This window comes from Alexandromys fortis, unplaced genomic scaffold (genome assembly GCF_014885135.2).
Source record: "Alexandromys fortis isolate MF-2015 unplaced genomic scaffold, M_Fortis_MF-2015_v1.1 scaffold_160, whole genome shotgun sequence".
In the NCBI taxonomy this organism is placed as follows: Eukaryota; Metazoa; Chordata; class Mammalia; order Rodentia; family Cricetidae; genus Alexandromys; species Alexandromys fortis.
The window spans coordinates 2,542,666-2,552,311 of NW_026068035.1; positions in this window are offsets into that span (position 1 = coordinate 2,542,666).

A 9,646-nucleotide genomic window follows, 5' to 3' on the forward strand; every position below is an offset into this window, starting at 1 on the left:
CTGCTCTGAGCACGAGACCTTCAGGAGTTCCTGATGGCAGGAGAGTGGTTTCTGGTGGGTTTGGCTGGGGCATGGTTATCTCTATATAATCTGCCCCTGAACACAATAAAGGGGGCATTCTTGGGGCTTTTGTATCAGTGTAAGAAGGTAGAAGGTCTGCATGTGGGTCTGTCTCTGTGTCTCTGTGTGTGTATTCTCCACCTCCAGCCCCTTTCCCGAAGCTCACGAACTGGGTAATAGCGCATAGAGTGCAGACACGGGGGCTCAGTGCACGGCACTGTTCCACAACAGCCAGGGCGTCAGAGAAGAGAGCACCCCATGTGGTGGGATTCACGATGATTGTAGGATGGTTCTTAGTCTGACACTGCAAAAGCTGTCCCGGCAGCAGGGACCATGGGGGAATACGTTGGAAGTCATATGGTAGGGCCAGCTGATCCACCAGGTCCCCTGAGTCCTTTGGGTTCCTCAAAACAGAGCCAGGGTTCTCACTATAGCACAAGAGTATGGCCAAGGCTGGTAGTCATCCCATGCCTGACTTTGGATGTGGACTGACTCTGAGCCACAGGGTCAGTGCTGGGCCACCCGAGAGAGAGGAGTGTGGCTGACCACTTGCTGATCTCACAGCAGGCTGTGTGACCTGTTCTGAGATGGTGGTGATAGATGTTCCACAAAAAAAGTACCTGATGTGTGCTTTGGATCGGCACTGTAGCGCTCCGACAGACACTGTAGTGTGTAAACAAGGGAGACAATGGGGAAGGACACCTTCAATGTGACATTCCCAGACACCGCACATGGGAATTTCTTCTCACAAATGTGGAAGTGGTCCCAAACACACTTGCTGTCCAAAGTCCTCTGGATTCTCATTGGCATGGTCCTTTAATAATTTTTATTGTTATTTCTCCAAAGATAGTTCAGTTTAATAGGAACACTTTACAATTGCTGAATGTAGAACATTGTTTATGAAAGAGAATTAGAAAAGATTGATGAGCACCCATAAAATGGTATATTAGTAATTATTTCTTAATCTTCAAAGAAGAAATAATAGCAATATAATATCTTCTTACTGGGGGGAAGAAAACAAGAAGAGATGGCAAAGTTAAAATCAAATAGGAATCCTGTAACAGCAAAATGTGTTTTATCCCTTAAAAGGAAAGTGAGGTGACAGGTTTCCATCTATGAAACCCAGTGTTTACAAATATTCGAGCTCATAAATTTGAAGAGAAACTGATACAGAAAATTCTTGTTACTGCACTGCACTTTCCGGTGATTTTATAGTCTAATTTTCAGTGATTCCCCACAGAACGAATGCAGTTCAAAGGCAATTTTATAAAGTACTTTGGAGATAACTATTATCTGCTAATTATTAGAAATTGCATGTTGTTGTTAATTGCATAAATAAATTGTTTTATCTGAAAGCCATTAAAAAAAGGTTTGGTGTCTGAAGCATATCTGGTTTTGATGCTCCTGTATAAAAACGCTTTAACTGTTTAAAACAAGGGCATGCTGTTTTCAAGACACAATGTCTTAGACTAATGGGTTATGGGGGGGAGGGTCCTAAACATGAATGTATTTTATTTCTGTGACATACTTCAACTAGTCACAAATAAACATAGAAAAAAGAAGGTTGCATGCATTTTGTTATAAATATAGAAAAATAAAGTGGTATCTAGGAAAAAAATCCTTTAAACGATTTATATAAATATTTTCCTTTTTACAAAGTAGTACTCATTTTCAAATAAAATGCACTTTTCTCTTTTGCTAATCGACTTCACTCATAATTAGCCGTGAGAGAAATGTGCCTGTGGGGGAAGGGGCGGGCGTCTTTCATTTTCTATGAAGTCATTCAGGAAGATACAGACAGAGTGTACTAGGAGGGTGGGAAAGCAAGGTGCTGGGCCATTCTGTAGCTTCCAGAAAGGCAGATGCAGCACAAGACCTCCACTTGGAATGGTGGCCTGAAACTACTGAGCCAGTAGGCACACAGTTGGGCCTTTACCACCAAGGGGGCAGGCAGTAACATCTCCAGGGATGTCCTGGGAAAAAAGGGTGTCACAAGCCATCCCACCCACAGGGAGATGACAAGCTAGGGGTCCTGGAGACCAAGGATGGTCCTGAGCTTGCCTTCCCAGTGTTGAGGAGGGAGGTCCCTCTTAGAACCAAGGGAAGCAAAGAAAAGGAAGGGAAAAGGGGAGGAAGGGAGGAACAGAGGGAAGAGGGAGGGAGGGACGGAGGGACGGAGGGGAGAAAAATGGAGATACCTGAGCAGGTGTACGTGAGTGTCACCAGGGTCCCACAGACAGGGCTGATTGATGCCCAGAAGAGTCCCTAACATTCACATGATAAATCAACTGTGCTGATATCATAAGAAACCAACCCTCTTACACACTGCTCGGTTCAAGCACAAGGGTAAGACAGGCACACAACCTTTGTCACCCCATGCAAATCTTGGTGACATGCAGGAGATTTGGTGATCTGCAGAGTAGGAAACCAAGACAGTTCCCTAACCATGGAAAGGTCATCTGTGCGCCTCATTCCTAGGCTAGAATGGCCTCAGATACACGAGGGACCCTGTGGTGTGAAGTGGATAACCCAGTCTATAACTCCCACAATGCGTCAGACTTCCTGTGTGTGTGAAGCCTTGTCTCTACGATGGTGAGGATGAGGAAACCATTCCCTGCTTTGTCTGTTCATCCTCATTGAAGGGAGAAAACTGCCATCACCATCATCACCGAATTCTTGGTAATGATAGCTCTACAGCTTCTCAGGGTTTAATGCCCCCAACGTACCTCCCCATTGCCCCTACCACTACCCCTCAAACACCTCTGAAGTAAAAAAATGATTAGGGAAAACAAAGACAGAGGAGGTGGTTGAGGTGGGAGAGCTCAGCTCTTGAGGTATGTCAGGCAGAAAACCCGCTAGGCTGATGGAGAATGTCTTCTGGGAGCTGCAGAGGAGCTGAGGTTCCAAGCCATGGAAACACTGGTTCTGTGCCCAGACCTGTGTCTTTGTGGGCACCTGCCTTTGGTTGCACCTCTACTGAACCAGAAAGTAAATGGATTCTGACAATAGGTGCCCACCACTTACTTCATTCCCGTTCTCTTCCATCTCCTCTCCCAGGTGGGTCACATGAATGCCTGCAGACAAGTATCCATCACCACCACCCCAGAGCCCCCAAATACCTCCAGCATTCTCCAAACACACCTCTGAAGGGTTTTCCACTTCTAGTTATCCTCCTGGCTTTCCCTAGGCTGCTCGACAGTACTGAGGTTCATGAGAGTGTCACCCATTCCAACTCTGTGACCAGAAAAGCCGTTGGTCCAGTGTCATCATCACTAAGCAGAGTTTAGCGAGAGGGCACTGTGGGCATAAGGATAGGTGTGGCGTCTGTTGGGTCCCTTCTAGGAAACACTCCTACTCTCAGAGACAATGGTCAAGTGTCATACCGGGCACAGAAAGGAGCCCCCGTCATAGTCAGAGCCTGTCTCCATCTACCGTCTACATGACTCAGCTCTGCCAGGGTCCTAAAGAGAACCAACTTCCCACCCTCGTTTCCCTACCATGTTGGCAGTTCCTGTGAGTGTGCTGCCATCCCAGGCGTTGGCCAAGCCTAAAGTTTCTCGCTTTATGAGATCTGTTGAGATCACATCTCAAGGGGTATGTTTGAAAGTGTCAGTCAAATTGATGAAGGAAAGGACAAATTCATTAATTAATTCACTCCTGAGCTGGCTTCTCACATGCCAACCTTAAGCTCGGAGTGGATTTTTATGGTTGAGTTATAAATCTCTCACCAGTGGGGTTTCCTATAGACAAGCTGTCAGAGGTTTAAATGCCACAGCATCCATGGGTGCTGGGGGATGTCGTAAAAAGGACGTCGACTCGTTGCCTCTTGGGCGAACTAAGAGCTAGACCTTTGGCAGATATTCCAAATGATTATCGTTTTAATTACTAGAATTCACAAAACAACCTCCAGCCCCATATGTCTGCATACCAACTGGTTGACTTTAATGCCCCTCCATGAGATGTGGGATTTTAATTCTGCATAACACACTGTATCCTTGGGTAGAGAGTGAGTACATTATGTAGGGCAGGAATTGCATTTCCCAGTGCTTCACCCTCAGCCTCTACTCCAATATATCCTGATTCTAGCAGCCTAGGTGACTCAGTAGACATAAGAAGCCATGGCTTGCCTTGTGGGCACATGTCACAAAGTCAGAGATGAGACTGTCCCCAAGTTGTTCACTCTGCCTGCTGTGGTCTGTTTTGCATGCGTCTGGTCCGGTCTTGTATTTGCTGTCTGGGTACTGCTGACTTCACGGCTAGGACAGCTTCTCCTATAGGAAACATTATCTTTATAAAACTTGGCTTAGACTCAATGACAGAAAATGTTAGACACTCAGAAAGAGAAAGCTTGGCCACGCCTCCCTCACTCTGCACTGAGACTAGCTGGGTTGACAGAGTTCCCTGCAGTCTAAGTATGCCCCCGCTCAAGATTCACATGCTGGAAATTGCTCCCCAGTGGGGCAGTGTTAGGAGGCAAGGCCCATCCAGTGATGCAGAAGTCATGATGTCATCACCTTCATGGTGAATTAATGTCACAATAGGAAGGACCAGCAGGACTGGGTTCACATTTTCTTCTCCAACGTCCCCCCAACACACAATTTGGGGACACAACAAAAGGGCCACCAGACAACAGTCGTTCATGGACTTCCACCCTCCAGCTCTGTAAGGAGCAGATTTAGTCCTTTATGAATGATAAAATCTTGAGTATTTTTTCATACTTTCCCACAACCTCTGCTTTCATACAGGAGTTCCTACACTGATGTTCTAAAAGTCAGGCTACAGGATCTTAGCCCACTAAGACCAAGGTGCAACTGCCATTCTTCATCTCTCTTGCCTTAATTCCACACATGATCCCTCTGATTCCTCTGTCTCTTACAGGCTCAGCAGTGACAACTTCCCAGTCCCCAGTGCGTTGAGTCTGAGCCAAAAGTTCAAGGAAAAACGGCCACTATCAACAGGTGTACACATCTGTACCATTGGTGCTGAAGTTGGTAAAATGCTGTATGTCTCACAGTGGCCCCCTTAGCCCTCCTAGGTTTCCGAGACTTGTGGTTAGAAATATATTGAGTGGAATAAACACATTAAATGCCAAGTTCTAGAAGTGTTTAGGGTGTCCATACGATTTGTGATACCCCTTACTCCTTAGTAACATCTTGCTTTCAGGGCCATTGTTGTAGGGTTGCAATGCTACATTCAAGTAAGCTTACTTTACTTAATTTGTCCCCAGGAGCAAGGACTGTGGTTCCACCATCAGAATGTGTCATGGAAGTACACAGCGCTGCCTTTCCATGGCAAGAGACACATGCTAGTTTAAGGAAAGAAGACGTAGTCTCATGTTGAAGGCATGGTCTACAGTAAAATCCACCTTCTATCTGAAATTGTGAAGCAGTACAAAGAAATCCCTGCTAGCATTTCTGTCGCACCTCAGTAATGAGATTATTGTCCAATTATCACAGCTTACAGGGCTGGACCATGGCTAAGGTTCTGTGAACTGCTGGATCATGGGCTCTCTCTCTCTCTCTCTCTCTCTCTCTCTCTCTCTCTCTCTCTCTCTGCATGTAAAGTCATTCACACGTGGTATCCTCTATCACTACCTCGCTGTCTCCTCCTCCTTGTCTGATTCTTTGGTGTTCCAAGTTTCTGAATCCCAGGAAGTGTTCTTTAAGCAATATCTTCCAAAGCTTTTCTTCACTTTGTCTGTCAGTTCAGAAGCTATTGTGGCTAAAAGCTTCTGCATGTTTCTTGGGTTTTGCTTTTTGTTTTGGTTTTATCTTGTTTTTGTTTTTTGTTTTTGTTAATCGTTGTAATTCCTCCCTTAGGTGAGAAAGTTTTCCCAAAGAAAACAGCTCAGTGCCAGTTGTGAAGACCGCATAACTGTCACCATAGGCTGCTTGCAATTCCATTCCACATGTGCTTATTTCGTGGATCACAATATATTCTCCACTCCACAGCTTTTTGAGCTGGAATGTGACCTCATGTGGGGTTGCATAACTGAATGGGAGGATTGTGGAAAAAAAAACAATGATAATAAAAAAGTTCCTGAATATGTAACAACCAAAAATGAACTCAATATCAAATGTACAATGAATCTTAGGCGTCTCTGCCAATGATCAGCCATGGTGTTGCATGACTTCAGTGTAGCCTTGAGATCTGGACCCAAAACATGAGAACTTCACACGGGCACGCTGCCACACCAGGCAATGCCAATGAGCACTGCCCAAAACACCTTGTCTCAGGTTAGAGACTATTGTATGCTATGAATTGTGGTGCTTATACACCGCACATACAAGTTCTCTGTTCCTAGAGAAACATAATGGTTTAATTATAGGAAACAAACAATATTTTCCTCCCGTAAGTCCTCAGCATGTGTCAAATGAGTATAGCTTTGTGTTGCATTGTCAGACAGCTTAGTTTCACAATGGCTGTTGGAGTTAATGCCTAGAGTTTCATAAGAAATTGTTAAAAAGAATTTTAACTTGGGCTTGGAACATGAGTGTATTTATCTGAAAGAATGTTCTCAGCATTGATAATTATAAAATCAAAATATCCATCAACCATGAAAATCGCTGAAGACTTTTATGTCCTATACTATCAAATTTCAGTAAAGATTTCTTGTATGAATGTAAGCAAGCTCATTAATAGCATTAGTATTAAAAGCTTTGCTTTTGTCCTTAATAATCGAACTAGATGCAAACTGAAAATTTGTTTTAAAATAAATTTCCCCGTGACCTATTATCAATAAACCTTTTATAGTTTTCCTATTTTATAAAAAGACATACTCCGGTGTTATAAAAACCTTGGGTGAGGAGTGTTGTGTAGAGGAACCACTGAGTTCATTCAGCAGGAGAGACAAAGAATTGTACATCCTGGAAGCAGGACCCCCAGACAAGACAATGAAGTGACAGAGAGGGTGTGGAGTCAGGTGAGGAGCGTGCCAACCAGAGATCTGCCAGGCAGCAATTCCCTCCCACACCAACACCAGAGTGAAGGCTGCCGGGATCATGAGGGGCACCGACAAATAACAGTTACAGTCCTGAGGCCAGGATGCCAAGATGGCCGCTGCTAGAGGTAAAGTGGACAGCCAAGGCATCCGAGAAGGAAATAACAGTTACAGGTCAGAGGCAGGGATGCGGAAGCCACAGTTGGAGGGTCAAAGTAGGTATCTCAAGAGTCCTGATACAAAGTAGCAGAGATACTGAGGACTGCGGACAGGGTAGAAGTAAGTTATCTATTAAAGGCAGGAGCAAGCAAGCCAGGGGATTGGGCGGGACACAGACACACAGAGAGAGACAGAGAGAGAGAGACAGGGAAAGAACAAAAATGATACAGAACAGACCAACAGCTCCCAGCGAGGAGATGGAAGGAGCTCTATAGGTGGGAGTCCACCCTGAGGTCTGGCTTGAAATTCTTATTGGCTCCAGGTGTTACTGCTTTCTGGTTGGCTCTCCTCCCTGAGTGATCCTACCTCTCTTCACCCAGCATTTTCTTGTACCCACAGTCATCTAAAACTTACTCAGGCAGAAGCAGCAATAAGTAAAAAAATAATAATAAATAAATAAAATAAAAATAAAACTGAAGAAGCCCCACTGGAGTCTATCATACATGAAAGAGGCATTCCCATACTTAAGAGGCTGACCCCATCCATTTTGGAGGTAATATATCCCATGCAACATAGAAGAAGACAGTAGTCACCCTGAGATTCCTTCTAAGAACTCTGAACTCTCGCTCAGGCGGCTTAGTTGAATATCCAATCACCATAGCAGAGAACACACAAGAAAGCACAGCATCCCATACCGCATGGGTAAAGGCAGCAATGTCAGACTTAGAACCACGGGTGCTCCAGCCCCAGGCAGATGAGCCTCCACTGTACATCTTGTTACCAACAATAGGGTACATGTGACCACTCCCCAAACTCACTTTTGCCATTCCTCATTTGAGGTCCAAATGTGTTCTGTGGCTTTTCCTGGGAAGGCATGGATAAATGTTGGTTTGACCAAGAGAGGTAAGAGGGAAGTGATATTAGACCAAAGATATAATTTCATCCAAGTCAGCAATCAGGCATTGCTTATAGGAACATAGGTGATTGGGGCAGCTGCATGGCACAAAGTCCTGCCCAAGCTTGGGTGACAATTCACAAAGACTGCCACCAGAGTTGACTGTTCAACTTGCAGACAACTTCACTAAAAACCCCTCCCCCAGCAATTATTTTTAATTTTTTTATTGATTGATTTTATTGAGCTCTACATTTTTTTCTACTCCCCTCCCTTCCTCTCTCTCCCCCTTCAACTCTCTTCCATGGTCTCCATGCTCCCAATTTTCTCAGGAGATCTTGTCTTTTTCTACTTCCCATATAGATTACATCCATGTATGTCTCTCTTAGGGTCCTCATTGTTGTCTAGGTTCTCTGGGATTGTGATTTGTACACTGGTTTTCTTTGTTTTATGTTTAAAAACCACTTATGGGTGAGTAAAAATGATAATTGTCTTTCTGGGTCTGGGTTACCTCACTCAAAATAATGTTTTCTAGCTCCATCCATTTTCCTACAAAATTCAAGATGTTGTTATTTTTTTCTGCTGCATAGTACTCCACTGTGTAAATGTACCACATTTTCCTTATCCATTCTTCGGTCAAGGGGCATTTAGGTTGTTTTCAGGTTTTGGCTATGACAAACAATGCTGCTATGAACATAGTTGAGCACATGTCCATGTGGTACGATTGAGCATCCTTTGGGTATATTCCCAAAAGTGATATTGCAACCTTCCTCAAGACCCCTAGCAATTATTGAATACATATATAACCTCAGGGGTCTCCAACATCTTGTAAGCTTTGTGGGCTTCCTGAGTCTAACATGCCTTCTCGGGGATGGAATGCTTCACCCTGGATGGAATAGGTATGCAGCAGCTCTGCATGGCATTTTACTATAGGGTAGTGTGCTGGCTTCCACTTCAAAAGCTTCCAAGGAAACACCTAAGAAACTCAATGCTGCAGACACAACAATGGCCAGGCTCAGCAGGGCACTTTTCATAAAGCTGCCTTTCTGAGGAGCATTGTCACCAGAACAAAAGTTGTGGAGCCAGGTGTGACCAGAGAGCTCTCCAGGGAATGAAAAGAGGGCTCCACCCACCCTCTGCCTGCAGGAGGCAGCCTTACCCCTGCTCTCACCAAATACATTCTTGCAACCTACAGGGTCCTGAACAGATGGCTCTGGGCAGTCTGCCCCTCTGTGCAGTGTGTTCACCACCATGAACCAGCCCTTCACAACCTTCTCTTGCCAGGGAAGGACAGGGTGATGAAGCCCCTTAGTTCCCTCATCCCAGTCTTACTGTTCTTGCTTTATGGATTTAGGGAGTCTTGTTGAAATAGGGACGGCGGCAGGGCTGCGTCCCCGGCACCCGGCCGCCCGCATGGCTAGCTTATGCCCAGAAATAATTACACGGAAACTGTATTCTTTCAAACACTGCCTGGCCCGGATAGTTCCAGTTCCTTATGGCTAGCTCTTACATATTGTTCTAACCCATTTCTAATATTCTGTGTAGCCCACGAGCTGGCTTACCAGGGAGGATCTTAACCTGCGTCTGTCTGGAGC